The sequence below is a fragment of the Capsicum annuum genome, unplaced genomic scaffold, assembly GCF_002878395.1.
Source record: "Capsicum annuum cultivar UCD-10X-F1 unplaced genomic scaffold, UCD10Xv1.1 ctg2586, whole genome shotgun sequence".
Taxonomy (NCBI): domain Eukaryota; kingdom Viridiplantae; phylum Streptophyta; class Magnoliopsida; order Solanales; family Solanaceae; genus Capsicum; species Capsicum annuum.
In genome coordinates, this window is record NW_025832080.1 from 70,724 (window position 1) to 87,115 (window position 16,392).

At 36.7% G+C, this 16,392-nt stretch overlaps 1 pseudogene; it reads left to right on the forward strand.

Moving 5' to 3' along the window:
* Nucleotides 1-482: 482 nt before the first annotated feature.
* The window catches only part of LOC107848890, a 49,228-nt pseudogene continuing 33,318 nt past the window's right edge, over nt 483-16,392 (forward strand).

A 16,392-nucleotide genomic window follows, 5' to 3' on the forward strand; every position in this document is an offset into this window, starting at 1 on the left:
AGATCAACATGTATTTAATTATATAGTAGTTCCAAAACTACAGCTCTCTTTGTGGATCATACCGTTATTATAGCTTATCTAAGATAGTCCAAAAGTGTAGTTTCTCACAAGATTTGTTTTTGTAGACTAATTCTTAAGCCTATATGATGGTCTTTCTTTTCCAACTTCAGACTGGTATCACTTCATAAAATCCACCATACCTTCTACCAAAAATAGAAAAAAAAAAAAGGATCACCTAATTTTATTTGTTTTATCGAGTTTCATAGATTAACTATCAGGTGTGTGAGTTATCTATTTGAACTATCATCAAATGTTTATCAAGCACACCTCAATAATCAGTTATTCACTTTCATATATAAACAATTGTAATATTTTAGGTTGAAAAAATGAACAACTGAGAGATTAGGTAGACAAAATGGTTTAATTTGTATTCACTACCTCTTTTATTATTTGGCTTCTGGTCTCTCCATTGCTAAGCCACATCTGTTTTGATGCTTTCTTGATTTTCTGGTGAATGTGTAGTTAGTTTCTAGAGGTGTGATGTTGTCTCAGGCAGCTATTATTCCTACACCATTGGCGTCGCATGGGAAGATTGTTAATGATCCAAATTTATTCATGGAATGTCTCAAGATTTTTCACTCTCTTTTGGGCACAAAGTACCCATAAACAACTTTTTTTTTTTGCTTCTCGAAGATTTCACCTTTTTCCTCTCTGGTGGATGGAATATATAATGTTAAGGTTAAATATGTCGAATGCTTACCATAACACCTTTTGTAACGTAAGAAACCTTTAAATTTTTTTTATTCCACGGAGCATCTACCTTTTTGATTTCTTGGTAAACTTGAAGAACAAATTTAAGGTTTTAGCGGTATAGGTGTTAGATGTGCATCACCTTAGCAACCTGTCTTACCACGTAAGTAACTTTTTTCTAAAAAAAAAATCCTCCGAGCTTCTACCTTTTTGATATTTTGATAATTCTAATCTATAATCTTAAAATAAGGTGTAGGATGCTTGCGCCTGAGTCACCTAAAAAACCTTTAATTTTATTTTTGTGTTTTCTCTTTTTTATTCTTTTTCTTTTTTTCTTCCTCTCATAGACACGGTAGGTAATTCCATTGGATTTTCACTTAGAAAATTTTAAAAACAAAAAAAAATACACAAAAATATCAAAGGTATAAAAGAAATATATACAAATAATTATAATTTTTTTTTATTTAGAATTTCATTCAGATGACTCCACGCCTCCCTAATTTCTCCAATAACGGGGTGAATTCAATTATGGGTTGACTCTATATATTAATTAATGTCTATTGATTAATAAGGTTTGACTAAATTAATTAATGTCTATTGAGGTTCGGCTCTTGCACGGATTCTACACATCAGGAAATCATTATTGCACAAAGTTATCCTTTTTAATGGTTGCATAATGTCTGATCTCTCTCTCTCTCGTTGGTTTAACTAAGGGTTCTAGTAATTGGAGGGAAGGAGCTTGATTTACATGTTTACCATGTTGAGGTGACTAAAAGGGACAACTTTGAAAAGGTTAAAGTATTTCTTCCTTTAAATTTTCTTCTTATAATTAGTTATTTCATTCATATTTAATACATCTTGTTATTATTATTACAAAAAAAAAACAAAGATATTCAGAAAATATACAAATATTGTTTTGTTGTATAGGTTGTAGCAGAGAAGAACTGGAGAGAAGTGAGTTCAGTCTTTAAGTTTTCTCCAACTATAACAAGTGCTTCGTATGCGTTGAGGAAATATTATTTCACTTTGCTTCATCTCTTTGAACAAGTTTACTTCTTTAGGCATGAAGTTTCGAATGATAAATTTCCAGGTTAGTAAGATTCATAAGTGTGATTTCTTTTGTACTTAATATATAGATGTATTTCCACATAAATGTTCTATTTGTTTTGGCATGTGATAACGTTTCTATGTATGTGATACATTGTGTGTTATTACTAGGCAAGACATTCAGTTTTCACCTCGATCGATTATCCTGAGTCTAATCTTTCTTTGTTCTAATACAAGAGCAACTACGCAAGCTACTTTCTACCATGCGTTATTGTAGACACCTAATTTTGTTCCTCCCAAAGTCCAATTTAATCTAGTTTTAGCTCGCCTCATCTCGCACCCTCACCCATGTGCTTATAGCCTACAAAAATACAAAAAAAATAAAATAACAAACACACTAACAAACCTTATCCTCAATTACTCTTTTGGTAACAAAATTAACCACTCCTCCTATCAATTTTGGATAACACATCACCACCCCACACCTTACCCTACCTCACCTCTACACCAAATACTCCCACCTGTTCACGTGTTCCTCACAGGGAAATACATACACTAACATATTCACTCTCATTAACAAATAAATAAAGTGGGGAGGGGGGAATAGAAGATTCCAGGACCCTTGCCTTTTTGTCATATAAAAATATATACACTACACCGTCATTTTCTCACCTTGGGGGGGGGGGGGGGGAACTCCGAAACTCACTGGAAATTGGAAGCTATACACACAGTAACCAATTTAGAAAGGACCTTCACCAAAACACTCAAGCACCGAACAATACATGCACACACACACTAAGATAGGAAGGGGAGAGGGAATCGAAGGAGAATAGGGAGAAAAACAAAGGAGATTGTGAGAGAGACCTTAGCAGTAGTCAAACAAAACTCCGAGAAAATGGGGAAATTCTGGAAAAGGCCTGCTGGAGCAGATGAACAGCTTTGTCGTTGATGCCGAATCTTTGGTAAAGACGTCAGCTCAGCCACCCATTAGAAAAACCATAAAAAGCCAGTAACCAGATCACAGAATAAGTGCAAGTTTCATCTCTCTCATGAAATTTTTGGTTTGGTTTGTTGAAAAGTTGTAAAGGGTATATTAAAATTAGACTGGTTTCATTGTTGGATGTCAGAGTATATCAAAGTTGGACTGGTTTCGTTGTTGGGACTTATTTGAGGTTCTTTTGATGCGGACTCTCTCTTTTTTATCTGAGTAATACCTGATTTTGATCATCAATTAAGGTCCAATTCTACTCCTTCCGTATTTTTATATCATTGTTTATCATATTCAATGTGTTGGATTGAATATCGTGTGTCATTTGATCTTGGTTGGTGAATATTTGCCTGTTTTGATTTGTTGTTGGTCCTCTCGATCATTAATTGTGTGAAGTATGATATGACTACTTGGGTAATATCGATTTGTTTTTTGGTTTCGTTTACAATGATTGTGGATTGTTAAAGTGGCGATCGTGAATTGTCAGAATTTTAAGAATTAATTTGAGTGTGAGAATTAACTTGATATAATTAGTGAATTTTGGTTAGTTTGATTCATTGGTTGTTTTACTTGAAATGAACGTTAATTGAACTTGGTAGTATCATGATATGTCGATTGGTTTAGACAAACATATGTTAGGTAGGCAAAGTTTAGAATTTGTGGCTTTGGTTGAATGTTGGAAATTCCGTGGAATGTTTGAAATTTTTTTGAATAGTTTAATTTTCTCGCATTAAAATGTATTCATTTGGCCAGGGAATGCCTCGAAGGATTTGTATTGATTTATCCAGGGAATGCCCCGAAGTATCTTGTATTTGGAGGACGTTCGTGATGAAGGCCCGAGGCGTCGGGTGGTGCATAGTCTAGGACTAGTTTAGAATCGGATTTATACTTTCGCATTTTTCCATTTTGGATTGTATAATTGGACTAGACCTTATATTTTGAATTTGTTTTATTTTGTTTGATGTGTTTGATTTTTGTTTGTGTTTTATGTGGTTTATACATTTTTAGTATCAAAATTAGCCGATACGCTCCACCAAGCGACCGTGATCAAACCACGGGATCGAGGGGTGCCTAACACCTTCCCCTCGGTCAATAGAATTCCTTAGCCGGAATCTCTGTTCGCAAACCATTTTTTTAAAAGAGTCAAATCATTTCAAAAAGGATTTTTCAAAGGTGACTTGGCACACCGGATTATGTCAAGTGGCAACTCTGAATTTAAATGAAAATAATTATTTTTGAAACAAATTTTCATCCTTTTGTTACTTTGATAATAAAACCCTTTCAAACTTAAAATAATTCTTTTTTTGGAGTTAAAAGGGGTGTGACAGCTCTGGCGACTCTGCTGGGGAACCTTTTCAGAATTCGAGCTTATTTTTTTGGAGTTGTATCGGCTTAGTTTGACATTATGGGTGTGTAAACATTGTTTGTATTATCGTTTGTTGTTTATTTTATCATTGTTGAGTGCCTATGTTGTCTTTGTTTTTAGTTTTTTTCTCTTATGTATTACCACTTTATAACTGACATCATGTGCATAACCCGAGTCAATTCTTTCTGCAACAAGTTCTGTAGTACATGCTGTGTACATGACCTATAGTTGAGTCACCCTTATTTTAGGAGGGGGAGCCGTCTACTGGTATGGAGTAGGTGGATAGCCAAAGCAGCCACAATCGACCATACGCTCCCCCGAACAGCCTTGTTAGTGAACGCCAGCGTAGGTCAGCCTTTAGGTCATACTTATGTGCACCATATGAGAACTAGTGGGGCCCATTTGGTCCTTTGTAGGAGACTCACCCTCAAATGTTGCATCTTTGAGGGTAACGTGGTCATTTGACGGACTGATTCAGAGAAAGTATAAGTAAAGTGTGTAGGCAATGGAAAATCGAAAAAAAAAAGAGAAAAAGGAGGATTGAAAAAGAGCTTCGTAGTTTCTTTTAGAGTTTTTTTTTTGGCTTTTGTTCTTCACAATCCAAAAATTCAAAAAAGATTTTTACCTGTTGCGTTCATTTTTCAAAATCAAAAACATCAAAAAGATTTTTCTTTTGTTTCCTTTAGCAAGTATTTACAATTCAAAAACTTCAAAAAAAAAAAAAAACTCATTCACATGAGTTTTTTTCAAAGGGAAAATGCAAAAATTGTAGGAGTTTTGTACATTTCATGAAAATATAAAAAAAAAATTCTTTCATAGTTGTTGGTGTCAGTTTTATGTGGAGTGTCAAAATGATAACCCCAAAAAATTTTTTTATCATTGTAGTCTCGTTTCTCAAGTCAGGGTTCAGTCGGTTATTTAATCCTTAATTGTCATATCTGGATGAACTACTCTCCCCTGATTCTCCTCTCTCGCGAGTGAGATATATAGGCAGCCTATTATAGGTTCGGGGATCTTATTTAAAAAATTCAAAAGGATTTTTTTTCACTCTTCATTTAGAGTAGGTGTTTCATACATGTCTTGAAAAGAAAAATACAAAAAAAAAATCCTCAGTAGTTGTAGTTTTCATTTTTGGTTGATCTTATTTCAAAAATCCAAAAATATGTTTTGTTCACTCTTCATTTAGAGTAGGTGCCATATACATCTTCAAGAGAAAACTAGAAAAATATTTTCCTTTAATAGTTTCAAATTTTATTTCGTATGAAATTCAAAATTTGAAAATCTCCAAAAGATTTTCTTTGGTAATTATAGGTTTTATTTTTTATAGAAATCTGAAAAAATTCAAAAATAAAAGATCTTCTTCACACTTCATTTAGAGTAGGTTCATATACATCTCTAAAAGAAAACCGAAAAAAAGATTTTCCTTTAATATGTTAGAGTTTCATTTTCGCATGAAATTTAAAATTGAAAACGCAAAAAGATTTTGTTTGGTAATCATATATTTCACTTTGTATAGGGATGTATAAACCTAAAAAATACAAAAAGATTTTCGTCAATTCTTTTGACAAATTGTTGTTTTATTTTCTTCTTAAAGTTTCAAGAAAAAGGAAAAAGAGTTTAATTGGCTATTTTGGCAAGACTTCACAAACTACGTACACCTGATTCTCCTTTCTTGGAAGTGAGATACATAGGCGGCCTTGTTGCGTTCGGTGATCTTTTCAAAAAAAAAAAGAAGAAAAAAGAGGTTGTGAAAAAGTGTTGAACTCTAACTCATTTGTTGTTTTTTGTTGAGTCAGTTTAAGGTGGTTGGTTTGTGGCATTTTTGCTGGTCCTTCACATCACACCAAATTCAAAGGGTTAGTTGTGTCCAATAAAGATATAGAGAGTGGCATCATGGATGAAACAAAGAGGTAGGAAATTGATGGTTTAAAGAAAGAGAATTTGAGACTGAGACAACAAATGATGAAAATGTACCGAGCTTGGGCGAGTGGGCTGCCTCAACCTCCGTTCCCCACTTTTGACCCTGCAAATACCTTACGTCTTTCACCAAAATCTCAAACTCAATTTCCTTCTCTTGTTGATGCACCACAGCATGCCTCAGAATCCATTCCACATCAAATGCACCTCAATACTTCCACCACTCTTTCTTTAGATCCTCATTATAAGTCTACCACATTCACAGCACCACATACCATCCATGCTTTGTTGCTCAACCTTCTACTAAGGCTTCCACTTTGGCTATCAATCCAACGATTGTGCTTCCCCAGTCCACTAGTGAATCCACATTCAATACTCTTGATGATCATTGTTATACTCTTGATCCTACAGTTAAGTTAAGTGGACCACCAAAATTTCTTACTAACAAGGCTAGCATGCTAGAAGACCCAGAGAAAATGGTTGGCAAAGTTAAGAGTGTAGAAAATTATAACACCCCGACGTCTTCTTAGATAAATTCCGTCCATGAAAAGTCTAAGTATTATCTTTTAGAATGATCTACATTAATTTTCATGTAGAATTTCCTGGATTTCAACCTTTCACTACGTAGATGACTAAATTAGATTTCCAACGATATAAGATTCATCAAAAATATACCCTCGGTGAAGAAGTTATGAATAATTTAAGGTTCCAGTCATAAACAACATTATTTTGGTGTCTAGCGCATTGCGGAGAGGGTCAAATTTATAATCGTCAAATTCCAATGGGGCTTTCCGATGGTGGCACATCGCAGAGGCACTCAATTTCCCACTCGTCGAATTCTAATGGACCACCGCGATTGTGGCGTGTCGTGGTGGTACCCGAAATTGGGTTCTTAAGTTCAAATTTCCAATTCTATTTAGGATTCATTAAGGGTAATTCTGACTTTTCTCTAGCATTTAAAATCATCCAAACAAAGGATTTAGGGTATGTTTGAGAAACTTAACTCTACTTTCATCAAAATCATCAAGAATCCTCTCTAGAGCTTCAAGAAACTCAAAATTCAATCGTGGATTTTCAAAATCGATTGAAGATTCGAAATTCCCGGATCATAAGCTTCAAGAAACACCCATTGTTTTCCTATTTTGAGGTACGCGAGGTTTTTTTTTTAAAATCTCATGGGCATAGAAATCATGATTTTAAGACTAGGGTTTTCAGATTTATGAATATATTCATATTTTAGAAATCTTGACGGTATTTTTTTGGTCTTTTGACCTTCCCCAAATTGATTTGAAATTATATATACGTAGGTATATGTTTTATGATTTATGAATGAATTGAGAGTATGCCGCACATGAATCCCTCTCTCGGTATGATTTTCCCAATTTTCTTATGCTATAGATTGTTTTGAATGTATCTTGAAAAGCATGATATGAAATATTTTGATTAATGCTACAAATTAATTTATGGTTTTGAATTCAAAAGAGAGGGTTGTGCATATTGATAAATGTTGAAAATATTCATATAATGAAAGAGTGCATGATTTTGCCAAAAGCACATGACCACCATATGTTTGAACAATCTCAGAATAGTTTTGACTTGTGTTCTCGTAACATGAAATCTTTTATATTGTTTGCATATTTGGGTGGTCTGAACTGTGTTTTAATGAAAGAATTATGCATGTTGCATTATGGCTCAGAAATAAGACTTGCAAGTCTTGGTGCGACGACACCAACTAGATTATGCCATGATAGTTCATAACAAATTTAATGCATGTTTGAAATCAAACTTTTCAGATGTTGAAACTAGAAACATGCATGATTTAGAACAGGATAAAATTGGGCATAAAGAGAGTTTAGGTGGTTTCCTAAAGAAGGCGTGAGTATTAAACAACTCATCGCCTAAAACCGTGATTTGCAGATCTGAATTTATTTATTACGTTGGCCTAGAGCCCTGTGGCATATCAGATTTAGGAACTCCAACCCTTGCGACAAACTTGGGTTGAGGGCTTCCCCACCGAGTCAATGATGGATTCCATACCGCTCGTCGAATATCAGAATTGTAGGGAGTTCCACCTAACTCAGAAGTAATATATAGATTATAACTTGCATTGACAGAAAGATAACATGTTTTTCAGAAATGTGCCCATGTGTTTCGAAAGCCACTTCATGTATAATGTTTTGACAAAGCTGTTTCCCAAACTATTTTATTTACATATAAGCTTTATTTTGGATTTATTTGCATACCAGTACATCTATATTGACCCCCGCTCCTCCTTTCAGGTTTTGAGGCTCAGTCTAGGGGTCCAAAAAGGTAGTAGATTCGTCAGAAAGAGTTGCAGTGATTAGTTGGTGAGCCTTATTTATTCTAGAAGGCCCGTCTTTCAGATTATGTCCCTTATTATCGTTTTGGTCTACTGAGGGTCTTGTCCCAGTTTTCAGATAGTTATCAGATTTTATTGTAGTAGAGATTACGCAGACTGAGTTAGATGTTATTATATGTAGTTGATTTTCAATTTTTATACATATGCTGAATTAAGAATTGACTAGGTTTCTATAGCAGATTATTTTTCCGTATCCTCTTTATTTATATGAATGTGTGCATGTTTACCAGATAGAGAGGGACGTTTTGTCCCCTTAGGGGTCAGGATGTCCGTCACGGCCAAGCCCTAGTTTGGGTCATAAAAAACTTGGTATCAAAGCACAGTTTATGGTCCCAGGATGTCTATGTATATTCTGACATAGTTGGTTGCTAATCAGGACCAACGATCAAAAGATGTTGGGTCTACACTTGTTATATCTGAAGATGATAGGGTGGGTCAGTTTATGAGAATGAACCTACCTAACTTTACTGGCACTAAGGTAAAAGAGGATCTGCAAAAGTTCATAGACGAAATGGAGAAGATTTTCAGAGTAATGCATCTGGATCAGGTGGAAGGTTTTGAGCTAGCGGCATACCAGCTAAAGAATGTAGCGAACCAATGGTATAATGAGTGGGAAGAGGCGAAGGGTGACAGTGCTGAGCCCACAGTGTGGGATGAGTTGGTGGAAGCTTTTCTTGACCGGTTCTTTCATCTAAAGTTGAGGGAAGCCAAAGAGGAGGAGTTCATGAACCTTTAGTAGGGTAAGATGAGTGTTCAGGAGTATACTTTAAAGTTCAATCAGCTAGTCGGTTATGCTCCTGAGATGATGAGCAGTAAGAGGGCCCGAATGAGGAAGTTTACTTCCGGCCTTCAAATGATCTAGTGCTTAAATATCAAGGGGTGATGCTAAAAAAGGAACAAGACTTTGCTAGGCTGACCTTTTATATACAGCAGTTTGAGGAGAAAAGGAAGAAGAAGATAGTCGAGTCCAGAGAGAAGGATAGGAAGGCGAAGAGAGCCAGATCAACGGATCAGAACCCCAGTCAGCAGTAGGGTGGTAATTAGGGTAACAAATGGCAAAAGAAGAAGTTTTGGGCTAAGGCACAGTCTGTATCTAGCGCCCCAGCGCCCAGACCTCTAGTTGATAGATGATCTCAGAGTTTCCAGGCCAGCCAGGGACCCAGAGCTCAGGATACTCAGTCGCAAAATGGTATGGATTAGCAGTACCGTTCTTATCCTCTATGTGAGAATTATGGTAAGCATCATCCGGGAAGGTGTCAGATGGGATCGTTGGTGTGTTATTCATGCAGTTAGACAGGCCACTTCCAGAGAGAATATCCCTCTGCTAGGAGTAATTTTGGTGGAGCTAAGTCTCAGGCAAACTCTTCTGCACCACCATCACCTGAAAAGGGCACCAATTTAGCTACCGAGAATGGTCGCAACTGGCTGTATGCTCTAAAGAATCTCCAGGAGGCGGAAGCCTCGCCAGACGTAGTCACTGGTATATTATAAATCTTTTCCCGTGAGGTATATATATTGCTTGATCCCAGGTTTACCTTATCTTACGTGACCCCATATGTGGCTGTTAGTTTTGGGTTTGAACTCGATGTAATTGCTGAACGTTTTTCTGTTTCCACTCTGGTGGGAGATTTGATTATGGCTAGAAAGGTGTACAAAAATAGTGTTGTGTCTATTCTTAATTGGGATATTGTAGCAGACCTCATAAAACTTGATATGATTGCTTTTGATGCTATCCTAGGGATGGACTGCTCCATCTGTGTTATTCCACACTAGACTATAGGACCCAAAAGGTTACCTTTTCTTTTCCGAATGAGCCAGCAATAGAGTGGGAGGGGCATTCCTTAGCACCTAGAAGGCACTTCATATCTTATCTCTGAGCCCGTAAACTTATTTCCAAAGGTTGCTTATACTATCTTATTCGGGTTAAAGATTCTATCACCAAAAGTCTCCCCCTTCAATTTGTCCCAGTAGTAAATGACTTCCCTGAAGTTTTTCTAGATGATCTCCCAAGAATTCCACCTGATAGGGAGATAGATTTTGGCATTGATGTGTTGCCAGATACCCGTCTTATTTCTATCCTACCATATAGAATGTCTCCTGCAGAGTTAAAAGAGTTGAAAGAACAGCTAGCAAATCTCCTAGATAAAGGTTTTATCAGACCTAGTGTTTCTCCTTGGGGTGCACATGTACTCTTCGTGTGAGAGAAAAATGGTTCGCTGTGTATGTGCATAGATTACCACTAGCTGAATAAGGTCATAGTGAAAAACAAATATCCTCTTCCTAGAATCAATGACCATTTTTATTAGCTTTAGGGTGCTAAGTGTTTTTCAAAAATACACCTTTGTTCGGGATATCATTAGTTGAAAGTTAGGGAGTCAGATATTCCTAAAACAGCCTTCCAAACCAAATATAGTCATTATGAATTCTTAGTCATGTCCTTCGGGTTGACCAATGCCCCTGCAACTTTCATGGTCCTAATGAATAGGGTCTTCCATTAGTTCCTAGACCTGTTTGTCATAGTTTTTATTAATGACATCTTGGTTTACTCTAAAAGTGAGGAGGACCATTCCAATCACCTCCGTACTATTCTTCAAACCCTCAAAGATCATAAGTTGTATGCGAAAATCTTCAAGTGTGAATTCTGGCTGAATGCTATTGCTTTCTTGGGGCACATTGTGTCTAGTGAAGGGATTAAGGTTGATCCCCAAAAGATTGAGGTAGTAAAAAAATAGCCCAGACCCATGACTTCAACCGACATTTGGAGTTTCTTGGGTTTAGCAAGGTATTACCGGAGGTTTGTAGAGAGTTTCTCTTCTATAGCTGCTTCACTTACTAAGTTGACTCAAAGAAAGGTGAAGTTTTTACGGTCCGACTTTTGTGAGAATAGTTTTTAGAAGTTGAAATACAAGTTGAGTACGGCTCCTATTTTGACTCTTCTGGAAGGTACAAAGGGTTTTGTTGTGTACTGTGATGCGCCCCGTGTGGGACTTGGGTGTGTACTTATACAGCACGAAAAGGTGGTGGCTTATGCTACTAGGCAGTTAAAGGTGCATAAGCAAAACTACCCCACTCATGATTTGGAATTAGCAGCTGTGGTGTTTGAACTTAGAATTTGGAGGCATTATCTTTATGGGGTGCGTGCTGATATTTTCACTCACCATAAGAGTTTACAGTATGTTTTCTCGCAGAAAGAACTAAATCTCAAGCAAAGGCATTGGATGGACCTTTTGAAAGAATATGACATGAGCCTTCACTATTATTCGGATAAGGAAAATATGGTAGCCGACGCCCTCAGCAGATTGTCTATAGACAGTCTTTCTGATGATGAGGAAGGGAAGAAAGAGATGGTGAAAGATATTCATGGCTTACAAATCTAGAAGTGCGACTCTTGGATTCCAAAGATGGGGAAATGGTTGTTCATGAGATAGATACGTCTTCCCTTTGTGTGGAATTTAAAAGAAGCAGGTTGAAGATCCCATCTTGATGCAAATTAAGAATGATGTGGGTCAGCAGAAAGTGATGTCATTTGAGATCGGTGGTGATGGTATTTTGAGATACCAGGGTACATTATGTGTACTAGATGTGGATGATTTGCAGAATAGAATCCTTGACAAAGCTCACACTTTAAGGTATGTTGTTCACCCAGGCTCTACTAAGATGTACTAGGATATGAAATCTTTGTATTGGTGGAATAATATGATGCATGATGTGGCTAACATTGTTTCCAAGTATTTGAATTATCAACAAGTTAAAGTAGAACATATGAGGCCAGGTGGTTCTTCCCAAGAGACAGCTTTACCCTTGTGGAAGTGGGAGATGATTAATATGGACTTCATTATAGGGCTCCCGAAGTCCTGAAACCAGTAAGATTTTATTTGGGTGATTGTAGGTAGACTGACCAAGTCAGCCTATTTTCTGCCTATTAGGACTAACTATTCAGGAGAGGATTATACCAAGCTGTTCATTGCAGAAATAGTTCATTTGCACGGTGTGCTTGTGTCCATCATATCCGATCGAGATACACATTTCTATTCTCAATTTTGGAGATCTTTCCAGAAAGGATTAGTTACCCAAGTGAACCTATGAATGCACCATTCAAACCCTTGAGGACATGTTGAGGCCCCGTGTTATTGATTTTGAAGGTAGTTGGGTAGAGCACATGCCATTGATAGATTTCGCGTATAATAACAGTTTCTATTACAGTATTAAGATGGCACCATTTGAGGCACTATATGGGAGAAGATGTAGGTCTCCTATAGGATGGAATGAAGTAGGTGATATGCAAATGTTTGGGCCCGATCTTATTCATCAGGCAATGCAGGATGTGAAAGTCATTCGAGAATGACTTAAGACGGCTCAGAGTCATCATAAATCTTATGTCGATGTTAGGAGAAGATATTTAGATTTTGAGGTCCGTGATTGGGTATTTTTAAAAGCTTCTCCTGTGAAGGGAGTCATGCCATTCGGGAAGAAAGGTAAATTGATTCCTTGCTATATAGGACCATATCAGATTTTAAGAAGAATAGGTGGTGCTGCGTATGAGTTAGAATCGTCTGCCAGTTTGGGTTCTTCCATCCGGTATTTCACATATCTATGTTGAAGAAATGCATTAGAGACCATTCTTTGGTGTTGCCTATAGAAGAGATCAAGGTGACAACCTCCTTATCATATGAAGAGGAACCTATTGCAATCCTAGATCGTCAGGTCTGGAAGTTGAGAAGTAAGAAAATAGTTTTAATTAAGGTGTTGTCGAGAAATCAAAAAGTTGAAGAAGCCACTTGGGAATTAGAGGATGACATGAGAGCAAGATACCCACACCTTTTTGACCCAGTAGATGATGGAGTTAAAGGTACAACCCTTACCTTAATCTTTATATGCTTTAGTATGCTTGGAATCATGCTTCGCTGTTTTTTGTATCATCATTCGGGGATGAATGATCCCAAAGGGGGGATATTGTAACACCCCGATATCTTCTTAGCTAAATTCCGTCCATGGAAAGTCTAAGAATTAGCTTTTAGAATGATCTACATTAATTTTCATGTGGAATTTCCTAGATGTCAACCTTTCATTACGTAGATGACTGAATTAGCTTTCCAACGATATAAGATTCATCCAAAACGGACCCTTCGTGAAGAAGTTATGAATAATTTAAAGTTCCAGTCGTAAACATCATCATTTCGGTGTCTACGCATTACGGAGAGGGTCAAATTAACAATCGTCAAATTTTAGTGGGGCTCCGTGATTGTGGTGCATCGCGTAGGCACTCAATTTCCCACTCGTCGAATTCCATTAGACCACCACAATTGTGGCACGTCGCAGTGGCACCCAAAATCGGGTTCTTAAGTTCAAATTTCCAGTTCTATTGAGGAGTCATTAAGGGTAATTTTGACTTTTCCCTAGCCTTTAAAACCATCCAAACAAAGGATTTAGGGTATGTTTGAGCAACTTAACCTTACTTTCATCAAAATCATCAAGAATCCTCTCTAGAGCTTCAAACAAGAACTTCAAGAAACTCAAGATTCAACCGTGGGTTTTCAAAATTAATTGAGGATTCAAAATCCCCGGATCATAGGCTTCAAGAAACACCCGTTGTTTTCCTATTTTGAGGTACGCGGGGTTTTTCTAAAAATATCATGGGCAAAAAAATCATGATTTTTAGAAAGGGGTTTTTAGATTTATGAATACATTCATATTTTAGAAATCTTGACGGTATTATTTTGGTCAGTTGACCTTCCCCAAATTGATTTGAAATTATATATACGTATGCATATGTTTTATGATTTGTGAATGAATTGAGAGCATGACGCACATGAATCCCTCTCTTTGTATGATTTTTGCAATTTTTTTATGACGTAGATTGTTTGGAATGTATGTTGAAAAGCATGATATGAAATATCTTGATTAATGCTACAAATTGATTTATGGCTTTGAATTCAAAAGAGAGGGTTGTGCATATTGATAAAAGTCAAAAATATTCATATATGAAAGAGTGCGTGATTTTGCCAAAAGCACATGACCACCATATGTTTGAACAATCTCAGAATAGTTTTGACTTGTGTTCTTGGAACATGAAATCTTTTATATTCTTTTCATGTTTGAGTGGTCTGAGCTGTGTTTTAATGAAAGAATTATGCATGATGCATTATGGCTCATAAATAGGACTTGCAAGTGTGTGACAACACCAATTCATATTATGCCATGATAATTCAGAACAGATTTAATGCATGTTTGAAATCAGACTTTTCAGATGTTGAAACTAGAAACATGCATTATTTAGAAAAGGATAAAATTGTGTATAAAGAGAGTTTAGGTGGTTCCCCGAAGAAGGCGTGAGTATTAAACAACTCATTGCCTAAAACCATGATTTGCCGATCCGACCTTATTTGTTACGCTGGCCTAGAGCCCTGTGGCGTATCAGATTCTTGAACTCCAACCCTTATGGCACACTTGGATTGTGGGTTTTCCCGCCGATTTAGTGGAGGATTCCATACCGGACATGGAATATCAGAATTGTAGAGGAGGGCCACCTAACTCAGAAGTAATATATAGATCAAAACTTGCTTTAACAGGCAGGTTACATGTTTTTCAGAAATATGCTCATGTGTTTCGAAAGTCACTTGATGTATAATGTTTTGATAAAGTTATTTCCCAAAATATTTTATTTACATAAAATCTTTATTTTGTATTTCTTTATGTACCAGTACATCTGTATTGACCCCCCCTCTTCCCTCCAGGTTCTGAGGCTCAGTCTAGGGGTCCAGAAAGGCAGTGGATTTGTCAGATAGAGTTGCAATGATTAGTTGGTGAGCCTTCTCTATTCCAGAAGGACCGTCTTTCAGATTATGCCCCTTATTATTGTTTTGATCTACTGGGGGCCTTATCCCAGATTTCAGACAATTTATAGATTTTCCTGTAGTAGAGATTCCGCAGACTGAGTTAGATGTTATTAGATGTAGTTGATTTTCAGTTTTCATACTTATGCTGAATTTAGAATTGACCATGTTTCCGTAGTGTATTATGTTTTCGTATCTTCTTTATTTATATGAATATGTGCATGCTTACCAAATAGAGAGGGACGTTCCGAGCCCTCAGGATTCGGGATGTCCGTCACGGTCAGGCCCTAGTTTGGATCGTGACAAAAATGATATAAAAAGTTCCTTGGGACTTGTGGGCTATGAAGATGTTTCATATAAAAACTTGGGCATGTTTTCGAGTGTTAGCCTTCCTCTAAGCTTTAAGACATCAAAATTTGAGGAGTTTGAAGGATAGAATGATTCTGTGAAACATTTGGGATGATATTGCAATCAATATAGGGAAACTGAAGGAAAGAAAAAGAAAAACAACCTACTGTCGTGCCAGGGCCAAAGCAGAGTTTAAGAGGTCCAACTCACCAATACTGTCAGCCTCAATCCCGAACTTACATATCAAATCTACTTACTCATCTGTAACAAGGTTCCTCTTTTCAAAATCTAAGGAGTTTCATTCCACTTCCTCAATGTCCTTTGAATAACGCACAATTGTTTACCCACCCTTCTTCTTTTCCACAATAGAATGCACCTGTACCTCAACATCATCCTAGACCCCTACAAATTTACCAAGTAACCTCTAAATCCACGTTTCATCTGAGGCCAGAGTTTGTAAAGATGAGGAAGGAAAAGGATAACTTCACTTCTATTGGGGATCTTATGCCTGTTTATTCCAGAGATTGAGATAGATTGGTTTGATTACTCCTTTCCTTGGGTACACTCTTAATCAACGTTCAAGAAATTTTGATCCTAATGCACGATGTGCATATCATTCTGATGCTCAGGGTCATAGTATTGAAGATTGTCAAGATTTGAAAAGAGAAATTGAAAAGATGATACAAGATGGATCAATTATGGTGTAGAACATTAACAGTGAGGGAAGCTCTAGTCATGCTGATATGAAAACCAGTGGCTAAGT